The 15009-nt window shown below is 41.8% G+C and overlaps 1 protein-coding gene across 1 annotated transcript in view; it reads right to left on the bottom strand.

The window, feature by feature from the left end:
* The window catches only part of RASGRF2 (Ras protein specific guanine nucleotide releasing factor 2), a 1933635-nt gene that overhangs the window by 1548083 nt on the left and 370543 nt on the right, over window positions 1-15009 (bottom strand). The gene's annotated exons all lie outside the window — the stretch shown is intronic.

The raw sequence follows: 15009 nt of genomic DNA, 5'->3' as shown, positions 1-15009 counted from the left end.
ATATATATATATATATATATATATATATATATATGTGTGTGTGTGTATAAATAGAATGACAGTAGTACATGCCATAGGCATCTTGCACAGCTTGTTGCACTTATTTTCAATTTCAGTTTTTTTTTTGGGGGGGGGGGCAAACATTTTACTTCAATCAAGTCTAGAACCCAGGACCCTGTGTACTACAGTCAGAGCAACATACCACTATGCCATTGCCAAATCAGCAATTTCCGGAAAGATAGGAAGACTGAAACTTAAATGGCTATCATTTAGTGAATTCAGTTCTCACTTTTCACCATAGCTCTAGTCTCAACCTCTTAGCACAAAAAAAAAACTGGACAAAGCCAATAATGGGGGAATACAGACCCAAAATATGGACACATTTCAAAGACTGATCTTATAAACTTAGAAAATTGCTAGAATAAAAGGTTTTGTGTTATCATTTAGTTTCTGAAGAATATGAAGTCTAAAATTCAAATGCCTGTCATTATTTAGTGAACTCAATCCTACAGTGATTTGCCACAAATCCTGAGGAACAAGTCAAAGATATGAGGCTTTAATTTGCAAGTGGTGGTGGCGGCTAGGGAGTTTAGGCTCTTTTTACCCTGTACCCAAGGTACAGGGTTTGAGCCTAAGTATCTCTAGCCACCAGGTGTATAGATTGGGGGGCATTTTCACTCACACACACACTTATTATAATAAAGCATATGTACCTGGAGGTGATAAAGAAATCAACCTTAGATGAATAATACAGGTTCACAGTTTTTATGAGAGAAACTCATCTTGGTAATACATTATTCTACCTTATGTGGCTCCTGATTAACATACAAAAATCAAGGTATTCATGTTCACGTCATGCAAACAGCTGCACATTCATTAAATTCAAATGCACTGTCACATCGAAGTTTCTGTTCTCATTCATAAATGGAGTATATTTGTGCCGGTCTGTAAAATTCTTATCAAAACACTTACATCATTCACGCAAACAGCCGCACATTAGTTACATTCAAATGCACTGTCACATTGAAGTTACTATTCTCATTCATAAATGGAGTACATTTGTGCCGGACTGTAAAATTCTTATCAAAACACTTGCATCATTCTATATTGAATCTGCAGCAACACTTTACTTTACCAGCATCACAATATATAATATTAGTACAGCTGTGTCAATGGAAAAGTACGAAAAACATTCAAATGCACACAGCATTTGTACCCTTTATGCCATCGAAATACACTTCCCATTAACATTTAAACAAAGCAATTTACCCAATAGAAACACTCTTTATGTATTATACAGTTTAAAGTTACATAAATTAAAGATATGCATTAGCTTACCACTTCAGTAACTGTTAGAGACTTACTGATATTCATATCAGCTGCTCGTTGAATTGCTAGCACTTCCAGACCCTTCATTCAGCTGCTCGTTTAATTAATTCTTCAAAGAATTAAAAAAAATAAAATAAAATAACTCCCCGGTCGGCTTGCAGATCCAATCTGTTTGCTAATCCCTGGACCCTGCTAGAGCCAACGCTCATTTGAATAACCGTGAATCGTTTAAAAAACTGTTTCCTGCTGCTCGCACTCGCAGATCAATTGTGGAAATGAAAATGTGTGCAATGGAGCCCTTGAGCTCAATTCCGACAGGCTGGTAGCCCTGACAGAGCTGATGTCATCACGCACGTGATGACATGAGCCCAAAAGGTAAACGGAGAAAAAATAAATAAATAAAAACTTGGGAAAAGTCGGAAATGAAGGGGTGCCACTCGGGAATCGTGGCACCTCATTATTTGGACCCCAAAACTCGGTAAAAAACGAGTAATTCGGTACAGTTGGGAGGTATGATTGCATCCCATAGTGAAACAGATATCATTCAGGATGGTTTAGATCAGGCAAATGATTGATGCCAGAACCAAGGCCTAACACTAAATGCAAAAAATGCATTATAATACCCTTTGGGAAGTTAAATACTCCTGTAAATTACAACATCAGTATCACCCACATAAGGGTAAACTCAGAGGTGAAAGATCTAGGTACGCAGATAGATAATAGTCTGAACTTTGACTGCCATGTGCCTGCAGTGATGATACACAACTTATAAGTTAAGGTATGGTGTCCAGATCCAAATAAACTATAGATCTAATATTGTTAATCCTCGTTCATTCCTTACACATGGGTTTCAGTTCTAAGCTCGGAACCGAGCCGGCCATTTTCCAAGGTCGCGTCAGCTTCAAACCCTCGAGCTAAACTCTTACCTACAACCTCCCTCTCCCTGTTACCCCAGATTTCATTTGCCGAGTTGCCATTCAGTCATGTCAATCTATTTCTCTTGAGCTAAGTACAGTCAATTGTTGTTTAATAGCTTTATAGATTACTTTTCTGTCAGAAAAGTTCATATTTTATAGTCTCTTACCCTATTGCATCTAGCGTTCATAATTTCTTTGGGTTTTTCTGTTTTTTTCTTTACCACTTTTACCGCAAGGTATTCTCTCTTTACCATCGTTGGTAATCCTTTCCCCTTTTTCTTTCATACCATCAGGTGCTCTCTTGTACCATTGTTGGTACCTTTTCTTTTAATTAATTTGCTGTCATGGCAGATAAGAAAGGTAGTCTGGGGTTTAAGCGGTGTTCTGATTGTGGACACAAACTGCCTATTTCTGATGCACACTCTTTGTGTGTTTATTGTTTCGGGAGCTTCCCATTTGTCTGTTGACCCACCATGTACTATTTGTGAGAACTTTTCTAATAGAACCTTGTTGGAAAGGAAAAACAAGCTGATATTGAAGGGACTTCTAAAATCTCCCTTTTCAGAGGCTATTTCTGTGTCGGAGGCCTCAACCCCTCCTAGAGCCCATAAGAAAACCTTGGATGTTCCTACTAATGCTAAATCTTTGCCTTCATCCCCGGCTGGGGACTCCCACCAACCAAAACCTAAAAAGGCTAAAGTTTCAGCTCCAGAGCTCTCTCAGTCAGCCCCAGTGATTTTGGTGCCTAGACCTTCGGCACAGAGGCCTTCGGCTCCATTAGTGATTTCGGCTCCATCTTCTCCTGCAGCCTTCTATATATCGGCACCGAAAGGCTCCTCGGTTCAGACCATTACCACTGTATCGGCACCGACTGTTCAGTCAGTGCAGACCTTGACCACGACGGCTCTGAGATCTTCCTCGGAATCGACGCCTTTATTGTTGACTCCAGTTTTGCCGGTTCCAGCTTCGGCACTGACAAACACTTTGGCACCGATCCCTGTGTTGGTGCAGACAATGACCTCGGCACCGATGACTTCTTTGGTGCAGACAACAGTAGTCCAGTCTCTCTCTGCACCGTTGTCCTTGGTGTAGTCAGATGAGATGGGCACCGAGTCTGCCTCTTCTGTGAACAGGCCTGTTTCTCCCTCAGTCTCCGTGAGGTCCACTAGAAGCCTTTTGGAACATGATGTGTTGCGTCTAGTGGACCAGGTACTCTTGGCCAAAGGTATCCCACCCCTCAGGAACTATCCTTCCTTGGGAGGTGATCACCCATCTCTAAAGGCCCCTTCTTATTCTCCTCCTTCATTGCCTTTGAAGTCCATGGATATAGTACAGTCTTCCCCTTCTGCGGTTCCCTTTATGGATCTCACTATGGAACCGCAGTTGCCTTCATGGCAGGAAAGTTTTGCTATGACCCAGGATGTCAGCTGTGACATGCATAGCGTGCTGTTCCACAGCCATCCAGGGACTCCGGGTCGGCAGGCTGAGCCACTTAGGGGAGGGGTGACCCCTGTCCTAGACATACATTCCTCTTCAGGTGGACCAGCCTTCCAACTGATGGAGAAGGCTTTTGCTGCTGCTGGCAATATCGGAATGTCTATACCTCCACCCTGCTCTGGTACACTGGTTTCACAAGTCGCATCTAGTGGGTGCAAGGGCCGCAGGACATATTCCCTCAGGAATCCCCTTTTCCACTGTCTTCTCCAGCTTCTCCCACTGAGGAGGTCCACCAGAAAAGTTCATGTAAGAGGAAGCACATGGACTCCACAGAGGAGTCCCTTGCCGAAGACACAGATTTCGATGAGGGGGAAGGATCCCCTCGGTCACCCTCTGAGGTATCCTTTGGTGATATCCTCGAAATCCTGAAACAAAGAGGTGACTGGCAGTCCTCTAATCTGACCTCTGAGGAATTTGTGTTCCTGCAGGCCTTTCGTGCCCAGCCCCCTACCTCCTGGGTTACTCCACCTGCCAATGAACTTGTCGGGCTCATCGTGCAGCATGCTTGGAAGGCTCCTGATACTGTCAAAGCTATTCCCCGGAGGCCAGATAAGATCTTGTCCCCTCCTGCTTCGGATCCCCATTGGTCCAAAGATCTTCCTGTGGATGCTTTGGTGGTGGCAGCTGCAACAAAAAAGGATCTGGCAGAAGAAGAAAGCCAGACTGTCCATCCACCTAACAAAGAGTCCCCAGCCCTGGACAGGATAGGGAAGTGCACCTTTGCTTCAGTGACCTTTGCTATCAGGTCCCTGAATTATATGGCACATTTTACCAGGCTTCAAAGGGATCTGGTTTCTGAGCTCTCTAAAACCTTGGCCGGTGCCGTGTCTGATGAGGTCAGTGACAAAGTGGCCTCTCAGCTGGCCACCATTGAATCTATATCTAACTCCTCTATGCGACTGATATCTCACGCATCAGAAGGAGCAGCTAGAGCAGCGGGTTCAGCTGCGGTCTTGAGACGACACGCCTGGATGCGCTTTTGCAACTTCGTGGAACCCTTAAGTCTTCTTTTCTTAATGCCCCCATTAAGGCCTCCTTGTTGTTTGGGACCAAAGTTAAAAGCACACTGGCCAGATGTGAACAGGACGGTAAAACCCTTTCTGCTGTAGGTGTCCGTTATTCTTCCCCTCAACGTGCTTTCTCCCGAAACCAAAAGAGTGGGAAGATATGGTTCAAGAAATCTCAGGGTCCTTTCCGTGATACACAGGCCGAGTTCTCCCCCAGAGGCAGAGGGGGAAACTCACAGGGAAGAAGCTCCTTTCAGGGCAGAGGGGGTCCACATAACCAGGGTTCCAGGGATTCTTTCCTTGGTCAATCCTACCAGTGATCCTGAAGAGTGGCCCAACTCCTTTCCTCTGGAGGTGGTTGGGGGTCATTTCTCCTTGTACCCTTCTGCCTGGCTAACCATCACCACCGATTCCTGGGTACAAAGGATTATAACCAGAGGTTATCATATCCCCTTCGATCTTTGTCCCGTCCCTTCAAAAAATCTTCCCAACGTTCCACCCAGTCAAAGGGAAGAAGCAGCACTAGACATAGAAAAGCTGCTAAGAAAGAGAGTCATCCAAATAGTCCCTCCAGACCAGATAGATCCGGATTCTACGCAAGACTATTTTTGATGCCAAAGAAAATTGGGGACTGGAGATCAATTTTGGATCTCAGTGTATTGAACAAGTTTGTGAGAGCACAAAAATTCCAGATAGTCACAATACAGTCTATCCTCCCGCTTTTGGAAAAAGATGATTGGATGTGCTCTATAGATCTTCAAGATGTGTACTACCACATAAAGGTGGATAGGCCATCAAGAAGATTTCTGCACTTCCGTGCTGGAGCCAGTCACTACCAGTTCAGAGTACTGCCCTTCGGACACTCTACGGCCCCCAGAGTGTTCACAAAGTGCATGGCAGTTGTCACAGGTCACTTGCGACTTCAAGGATTCCATGTGTTTCCATACCTAGACGACCAGCTCATTTCTGCCCCCACCAGACATCTACTGGAAAAAGCCCTGGCATACTCTCTCCGCGCTGCTCAAAGGCTAGGCATAACCATAAACTGGCAGAAATCCAATCTCATCCCATCTCAATCGACAAAATTCATAAGGGTTATCTTGGACACAAAAGACTGCACAGCTGCTATTCCAGAGCACAGAATTCTAAGGATAAAGCAACAACTAATTCCAATCCTTTCAAAGGAAAAATCCATGGCTCACTCGGTTCTACAGCTGTTGGGTTCCATGGCAGCCTCCATCACCATTGTTCCCCTGGCCAGGTTTCACATGAAGCTTCTACAATGGCTACTGCTCACCCAATGGTATCCTTTTCAACATCCTCTTTCAGCCATGATTCGAGTAACCCACAAACAGGATTTAAATTGGTGAATGACACACAATCTCTCACAATGGTCTTGCCCCTTCTCCCCCCAGCAACCCAAGGCCACAGTGACCACAGACGCCTCCCTGATGGGGTGGGGGAGCTATGTCAAGGACAGACAGTCCAAGGCACTTGGTCCAAACTGGAGACCCATCTGCATATAAATGTTCTAGAGCTGAGGGCGGTGCTTCTGGCATTGCAAGCATTCCATCCCATGCTGCCGTCTGGGACAATTGCGATTCAATCAGACAACATGGCAGTGGTCTGGTACATCAATAAGCAAGGTGGAACTAAATCTTATCCCCTTTGTTGAGAGGCCATGAGGATATGGCAATGGGTGATGGCTACCAACTGTTTTCTTCTAGCAATGCACATTCCCGGGAGTTCCAACATGATAGCAGACTCAGCAGGTGCATTCTTCAACCTAACGAGTAGTCACTGAATCCCTTGAAAGCGGTGGAGATCTTCCACCGTTCGGGCTGTTCTTGCTGCGACCTCTTTGCATCCTTGACCAACTACAAATGCAGCAGCTACTTCGCCCTGATTCCCCCTCCAGGACAGCTACCCAGGGATGCTCTAGTCCACGATTGGCCCTCGGGTCTTCTTTATGCTTTTCCACCCTTTCCCCTCATTCCCCAGTTTCTGAAGAAAGCCTGTCGGTTGAAGAGCAAGGTGATCCTCATAGCACCATATTGGCCTCGACAGATTTGGTTCCCCTTACATTGGCCTCACCTACTAGATCGACCGTGGATTCTCCATCCAACCCCAGAGTTGATCTCACACACACAGAACCTGATTCATCCCAACTTGAACAGCCTGAAGCTCATGGCTTGGCTACTCCAATTCCCTTGATTGCCAGGCAGAATGATCTTTCTTTACCAGTATATGACATTCGCATTGCATCTCATAAGTCTTCCACTAGAATTACTTATCTAAGCAAGTGGAAAAGATTTACCTGTTAGCTGAAAGATAAACAAGTAGACCCCTTTTCAGCACCAGTGTCGATAATACTAGACTATCTGGCCGACCTGTTTCAATCGGGTCTATCAGCCTCCACCATTAGAGTTCATTTGACTGCAATTTCTAATTTTCATGAGGGTGTCCAAGATTCCTCTCATGTCCCATAAATTGTGCAAGACCTTCCTAAAAGGTGTGACTCATCTGAAGCCACCTTTTAGAGAACCTATTCAACCATGGGATTTATCATTAGTTCTACAAGCTCTGACAATGTCACCTTTCGAACCAGCCTCTTCTTGCAACCTCAAGTATCTGTCCTGGAAAACCTTGTTTTTGGTCGCTATTACTTCTGCCAGATGTATTTCTGAACTTCAAGCTTTATGTATCAAGAGTCCATACTTTTCATAGAGATAGAGTGTCTCTGAGAACTAATCCATCATTTCTGCCTAAAGTGATCTCTGAAATGTCCATTAATCAAGCCATTGAATTGACAGTTTTCTTTCCCAATCATTAAAACAGAGGAGAGTATTGCCTAAATACCCTAGATATGCACAGGCAAATCCGTTTTTACTTAAACAGGACTAAACCCTTTTGTAAATCTGACCAGTTATTTTTGGCCTTTTCTGGACCTAGATTAGGATCTGCTGTTGCTAAGGTCACATTAGCTAGATGGCTGAAGGACTGTGTGACCTTTATTTACACACAACGTAATATCTCGTTGCCTACTACCATGAAGCTCATTCAACAAGGTCGGTGGCAACTTATGCTGCCTTCCATGCCAGAGCTTCTTTACATGACATCTGTGCAGCTGCAACTTGGGCTACACCTCATACCTTCATCAATCATTACAAATTGGATTTGGCCTCCAGGGGAAGAGCATCTTTCGGTTCTATGGTGCTCAGGAATGTCCTTCCATGACAGCCTCCCAGGAATAGAGGTAGCTTTGGACTCTGTCCCATGCGTAAGGAATGAACGAGGATTAACAATATCAGATAAAGAAGTTATGTCTTACCATAACGTTCCATCTGTATTGTTGATCCTCATTCAGTTATTACGACCCTCCCTCCTTCCCCCTCCTGTGGTTTCTAGTGGATCTCACCATCCGGTTCTCTTAGGTTATTTGACCAGAGGTGGCCTCTATCTTCTTTGACTTGCAAACTCAGTCTGAGGTAACAGGGAGAGGGGGATTGTGGGTAAGAATTTAGCTCGAGAGTTTGAAGCTGACGCAAACTTGGAAAATGGCCTGCTCAGTTCCGTGCTCGGAACAGATACTCATGCGTAATGACTGAACGAGGATCAACAATACAGATGGAACGTTATTCTAAGACATAACTTCTTTTTCCATTGTACTCAGCCCTCATTAAACCAATAATTAAGTACAATGAGCCAATATGCATGTATTTTACAAGGCACTTGCAGCAGCTGGAGTGACCTCGGAGGGTCCTCACAAAGAAAATCCATGGTATAAACACCACGTCCTAGACTAAAAGCCCTACCCCTTTACTATGTCTCCCACTGACTATTAAGGAGTCACCTATGCCTGACCTACAAGGCACTCAGAAATCCAGTCCTGATGGAGCTGCTAGACATCTGCAAGTCAAACAGCACAAGGGTCATCCAATCTAGGAATCTAAACTTAGTCAGTGCCTCAAACAAAACATCCAGGAAAGACAGATATGTGTTTTTGAGACTGCCCGTTCTTTGGAACAGGCTTCCTATTCATGTAAGAGAGCCCTTCTCTGGCTCTCTTCAAATGCAGTTTGGATCAATGGATGGGAAATCACAAATTCACACCTGGGGTAGGACCTATGTCCATACCTCTCAACTGTCCAGATTTTCACAGAATGTCCAACTTTTTGGCTCATATTTTTGGTCTGTTCCTCATAATATTTGTGGCTTTCTGGCAAATCAGTGTGATGATCTGAGGACTGAAGTCACTAAAAAATGACATACACTTGAGTTTCAGACTTGAAATCCTTCAGAAAATGTATGTTAAAACAAACCCTGTTACTCTAGCAACATTCTAAGTTTATAAGAGCAATATTTAAAATATGTCACTATTTTTAGGCCTTTGTCCCCGTATTTTGTCCAACTTTGTCCAGATTTCTTGCAGTAAAAGGTTGAGAGGTATGCCTATGTTCTTTCTGGACAGGGGCAATCTGTGAAGTACTCAAGGCATAGACACAACTCCACGCCATCCCCTTGCCCTAAACAGCCATATATTGGGTAAAAACAGGTTATATTAATTAGGCTTCTGAGAGCTCTTAAGCCATTAGCCTAGTAATCTCCTATGAACCTATACCAAAAATACTGAATCCACATTTAACTTTCTCTCACCAGATGTAGAAGCACAAAGCCAAGCAAAACCACAGGTTCAGAAGCAGGTAACCAAAAACTTTAATGTGAGAATTTTTGCACCTGGAGATGGACTACATAATACACCCATAAATGGATCTCAGAAATAAACTAGGGGCTGTTGAGGACCTACGTCTTATGCAATGGACACAGGTAATAGTTTGTATATGGGGGTGCATGTAAGAAAATATGACTAGAAGAGTTATAATCAAAGGGCCTTAACTAGTTCGTGAAAGTGAAATAGAAACAGAGTCACACTGAGCAACACTGAGGTTTCTGTATATGTGTTATTAGAGAGACACTTGCCATATCTGTGGATGATGCAGAAAAGGTACCCATATATGCATCTGTTGGGAAGAAATTCAGAAGCACTTTGAAATTTTCAGATTTACATTTGCCACACTATATAAACATTATGTCCATGAGCAGTATACTATTACCTTTAATGGCCGGAAAGACAAAGCAATGCCATTTTCCTTGAAAAAGCAAGAACACTGCCTTGCTTCACTGAAGGTCGGGTAGCCTACTCAGGCCTTCCTAGACCTGAAGAATGACAGTGCATACTTGATACAGTAAACCAAGCTATTGCTGCATATTAATGCTGTATTACTGAAATGTACAAATATATCCTTTTTTAAACTCTATGCTGCTGTGAATCAGATGCTTCTTGCTTAAAATTACATTAAAACTACAACTTATTCTGAAAGTTCACAGCATAAGAAAAGGGCAAAGGACCAGCAAGAATATGGCCCTAGATGGGGCTTGTGTTCAGAGTAAGACTTAAGTGGGACGCAATGATTATTCTCTAGGCAGCGTGAACCGTTTAGATCTTGTTTCTGCTTACTTAAAGTACTCTGTGGTGCTGACCTGCTGCCCTGAAGTTGGGATTATCTGTTAAAGCTGTTGAACCTAAACTAAATAAACCATTAAAGGTGTTTGATTTTCTTATCCAAACAGAACATTATGCATAATCACTTTTAGACCCTTTCACCAAGATTTTTCTCACGGAATCACCTATTCTGCTCTCTTGGTTAGAAAGAGGTTTTCTTATCACCTGATTCCTTACAATGTACTTCCCTTCCTTTTCAAATAATGTACATTGTTAGATGTAGATGTCTCTATGCACACTAGCCGGCCTCATAGCTGTTTCCTGTGCATTTGTCCTAGTGCACATTTCACAGTAAATGTTAATAAAGACAAAGATGCAAGTATCATGATTTAATGAGTCTTGTGTGCTCATAATTGCTTCTGTTGAACTAATTTCGCAAGGATGTATGCACATGCACCCCCACACACATTACACACTCATATGTACAGGCACGTGTGCATACACACACACGCATAGTCTGCACATGTAACTAGGACATAATCAATAGCATGAGTGCCAACATAGTGTGGTTGGTGATATGCAGGTGATAGTGCTGCAGAATGAATCTCTGCAACTGCAATCATGACAGTAACTTCTCTAATGGACTGACTATTCCATGAATGATCACATAACCCAAGGAAAGTGGCAAGCATGTGGTGTGTCAGATGTTATGCACATTCATACATGCATCAAACAGACCACAGCAAGTCCACGGGCACAGAAGGCAGTCCATTCAAGGGCACCATAGGAAAATGCCAACTCTTTTTATAAATGGAGAGGCAATGGGAAGGTAGGACAATCTGAAATCGGGAAGAACAGCCATTGCAGCATACAGAAGGGCAATAAAAACTAACGAGTATTGTGACATTAAAGAATGGTATACTTTTTATAGGTGTAGGTTCCCTGTTTTTGTTTGTAGAAACATACAAAGGGAACAGGGGCAAGGTAACAAGGAGAAAGTGTGGGTTGGAAGGATAGTATAGGAAAGGTAGACAAACAAACAAATACAGACATGTGCCAGATGTGAAAATCATGGAAACTACCTGGGTGGCACACGGATATACTGTATATAACATGCTGGGACTATGGAAAGTCACCCATGTAAAATGCTGGTGTAGACTGCACATGTGCCAGATGTGAAAATCATAAAAACTGCTTGGGTGGCACAAAGATATACTATATATATAACATGCTGTGTGCTTCACACCACTTTGCAGTTGATGAAGTAGAAGCCCTTCTGGTTGACATACCGGACATCATGTACAGCAGATGGGGCAATAATGGCAATGTCAGTGCAGTCAATGGCTCCCAGGACTTCAAAGAAGGGAGTTGTTTTGAAGAAAGACTGTGTAGTCGGTGAATGTGGGCTAGCTTTCCTCCAGGGTTCTAGTAATAAAATTATCTCTGATAATCAATAGCAGACATTCAGAAGCAGTCACACCATTCTGGTTTCTACCTTTTGGTGGAAATCTGCTCGTCCCCATTGCAATGTTGACACCTGCAAAACTCCTAACATGTCTCCAGTTAGATGTTGAAACAGCTCCATAGCACTATATTCCCACTAGTGCAGACATGCAGTGTATGACTATGTATTGCACTGTCATGTGTCTGCTTATCAAGCTTTTTTTCATAACACACTGTGTGCATTATTTGCTTCTGAATACCCTATTCTGTAGCTTCTAAGACCAATAACAGGAGTAAATGTGATTATTCTACAGCAGATTTCATGCTGTACTACCATAGTATTAAAGAGGGGTTAATATTATATTATCAAAAGGAACAAATCTTGAACGGCTTAAATATCGAAATTGCTGTTCATCGATTTGTTTTTTGTGAGATTGCGGTACAGTGAAGATCAGGAATTTTGTCCTTTCCTCAATGTAGTGCGATCTCGGAGTTGGTACATATAATTAGCAGGGAGTGTGGGGGGCATTTTGATGAATGGCAATTTTGATATTTAAGCCGTTCAAAATTCGTTCCTTTTGATGTTATGATATAGACCCTTAAAGTGTTGTTTTCTTGTTTGAAATATGTGAAGTCAATAATTATCGTATTTGTCCCAAGTATAGTAAGAAGGAGTTTTTTTGGGGGGTGTGGTTAATTGGATGAAAAGTGTTTATCCTGTTTAACAGTATACTATAAAGATGACTAAACCTGATTGGAGGAAGACATACATACATATATTTAACCTACCAACCACTCATAAACAGCTATGATCATCAGCCATTTTTTCTTTCTAACCCATCACTATAATTCAGCACTTTCCACACTAGAAAGTAAAAAAAAAAATGAAACTTCTCACATGAAAATACACACTCAGACCATTCATAAAACATTACCCCCATATAAATCAAATTATTGGAAATGAAAATTCATATTAATTAAAAAGGAAAATTGATTAATTTTAGCTAAACAAACATTAACATCATATCACTTGCCACCTCACATTGATTTAATTCTTCTTTGCGTTAACCTCAAACAGAATATAGACTGACATTAAGAAAATAATGTCAGACAATCAGTAAGAGAAATTCAGATGGTGAACAGTCACACCCTTCTGATTTTAGGGACTACTAACAAAGTGCTTTTACTTCTACTAATAAAGGCCTCGGTTTGGTAGAAACATACAACAGTATGGGTGGATCAAACAAAAGCAGTTTAAGCACCCAAGGACTGCTTTTCCTGTTTATTGATATGGTGGCCAAGCACTGGTGCACAGACAGAGTGTCTCTAGGTAAAGCGTTGTCATTCCATAAGGAATGTGTATCCATGACCTAAAGTACTTCTCTAACACAAAGTACTGCGGAAAGCAGAAAAAGAAACCTAAAGACAAACCAGTGACTTTCCTGTGCCTGCACCATAGTTTGGGTTCCTGGGCAAGATAAGGAACAGAGACCTGGAGGAAGGATAGCACTTCTTCAAATTTATTGTGAAAGTACATTGTAGAAAACTTGCAACAGGCAGTCTTAAGAAAAGCTAGTACTTGGACAATATAGAGACGGATGCAATATTTCCAGGGTGTTGGCTCAGTGTGCCACCAGAATGTTGCAGAATAAATATAAATGTAAAAGAAAAGTGGCAGAACCAATCACATAACTAGAGATAATAACAGTCAGGAAAATAATGCTACTCATATAACTGTATTGTGAAATCCTGAAAGACAGACAGTTAACTAATTTGGGGTGCCTTCTTAAAACATTCTGTTGACTTACTCAGAAAACATTAACCTGTGGTGCAGTATGACATTTAAAAGGAATTTAGAATCCTTTTTTAACTAGCTTCCTCTCATACATTTAACTGTCACAGAACAATTACTTTGAAAGCATTAACCTGTCATGCAGTGTTTTATATTTGGACCTATGTTTAAGAAAATCCTAGAATCCATTTTTAAGTTAACTTTCTCCTCCTATATTTAATTATTTCAGAAATTTGCATCATCTTCAGTCTGCTCAAGCAGTGTGGGCAGTCCACAGATAGGCAGGGCTTGCTGTATTTTACAGTGGATGATATATTAGTCATTCTCATTTTGTTTTTTATTACTTTGTCTGTGGCAGGGACGTCAGGAGGCATACTCACTGTACACACTTCAGTACAGTGTTTGCGTGCAGGGGGCAGCACAAGGTGGGCACTAGGATCCAGGAAAAAAAGCTAAAGCAGCATCTTCTTCTTTAAGGAGAGTCATGCGTGCATCGCACGCATGCTAACTCAGATGAAAATCTATTTCACACTTGTATGCACAATTTAAAATAGCCTTTCCGTTGAGAGAGAAGGTAAATAAGTAAATGATTTTGTGTGTGTGTGTGTGTGTGTGTGTGTGTGTGTGTGTGTGTGTGTGTGTGTGTGTGGGTGTTTAACATACCTCTCAACTGTCCATATTTAGCCTCATAGTTTTGGTTTATTTCTCATAAAATGTGTGATTTTCTGGCAAATCACGGAGGATTGAAGTTGCTAAATAATGACATGTATATTCATATCCTTCAGAAAATACATTCTAGCAAAAATCCTGTTATTCTAGCAACTTTCTAAGTTAAAAAGAGCAATATTTAAAATCTATCCCTATCATACCTCTCAACTGTCCAGATTTTCACAGAATGTCCAGATTTTCACCTATTTTTGTTCCATTTCTCCTTAAATTGGTGGTTTTCTTGCAATTTACTAGCTAACCATTGATGACTGAAGTGAGAACATAATGGCAAATATTTAAGTTTCAAACTTAATATCCTTCAGAAAATTCATGCTAATGCAAAACCTGTAATTATAGCAACTTTCTAAGTTTGTAAGGGCAATATTTAAAACAAATTTGCTATTTTTGGGCCCATCACCCCCCCCCCCCCATTACAAATGGCTTTGTCCAGATTTTTTGCTTGATTTTGGGTCACTGTATCTCCATTATTTCAGGCTTTGTCCAGATTTGTTGCACTAAGAGATTGAGAGATATGTGTATCTCTCAACTTTCCAGATGTTTGCAGAATGTCACGATTTTTGCAACATATTTTTGGCCTATTCCTCAATATTTGTGTTTTTTCTGGCAAATCGCTGAGGAATGAAATAACTAAATATCATACATTTGAGTTTTAGACTTCATTTCCTTTAGAAAATGCATGCTAAGACAAATGCTGTTATTCTAGCAACTTTCTATGTCCGTAAGGGAAATATTTAAAATCTGTCCATATTTTGGGGCCTTTGACCCCCCCCCCCCCACTATATTAGGATTTGT

The sequence above is a fragment of the Protopterus annectens genome, chromosome 2.part2, assembly GCF_019279795.1.
Source record: "Protopterus annectens isolate FY-2018-M chromosome 2.part2, PAN1.0, whole genome shotgun sequence".
NCBI classification, from domain to species: Eukaryota; Metazoa; Chordata; order Ceratodontiformes; family Protopteridae; genus Protopterus; species Protopterus annectens.
This window is presented reverse-complemented; position numbering and strand designations above follow the sequence as displayed.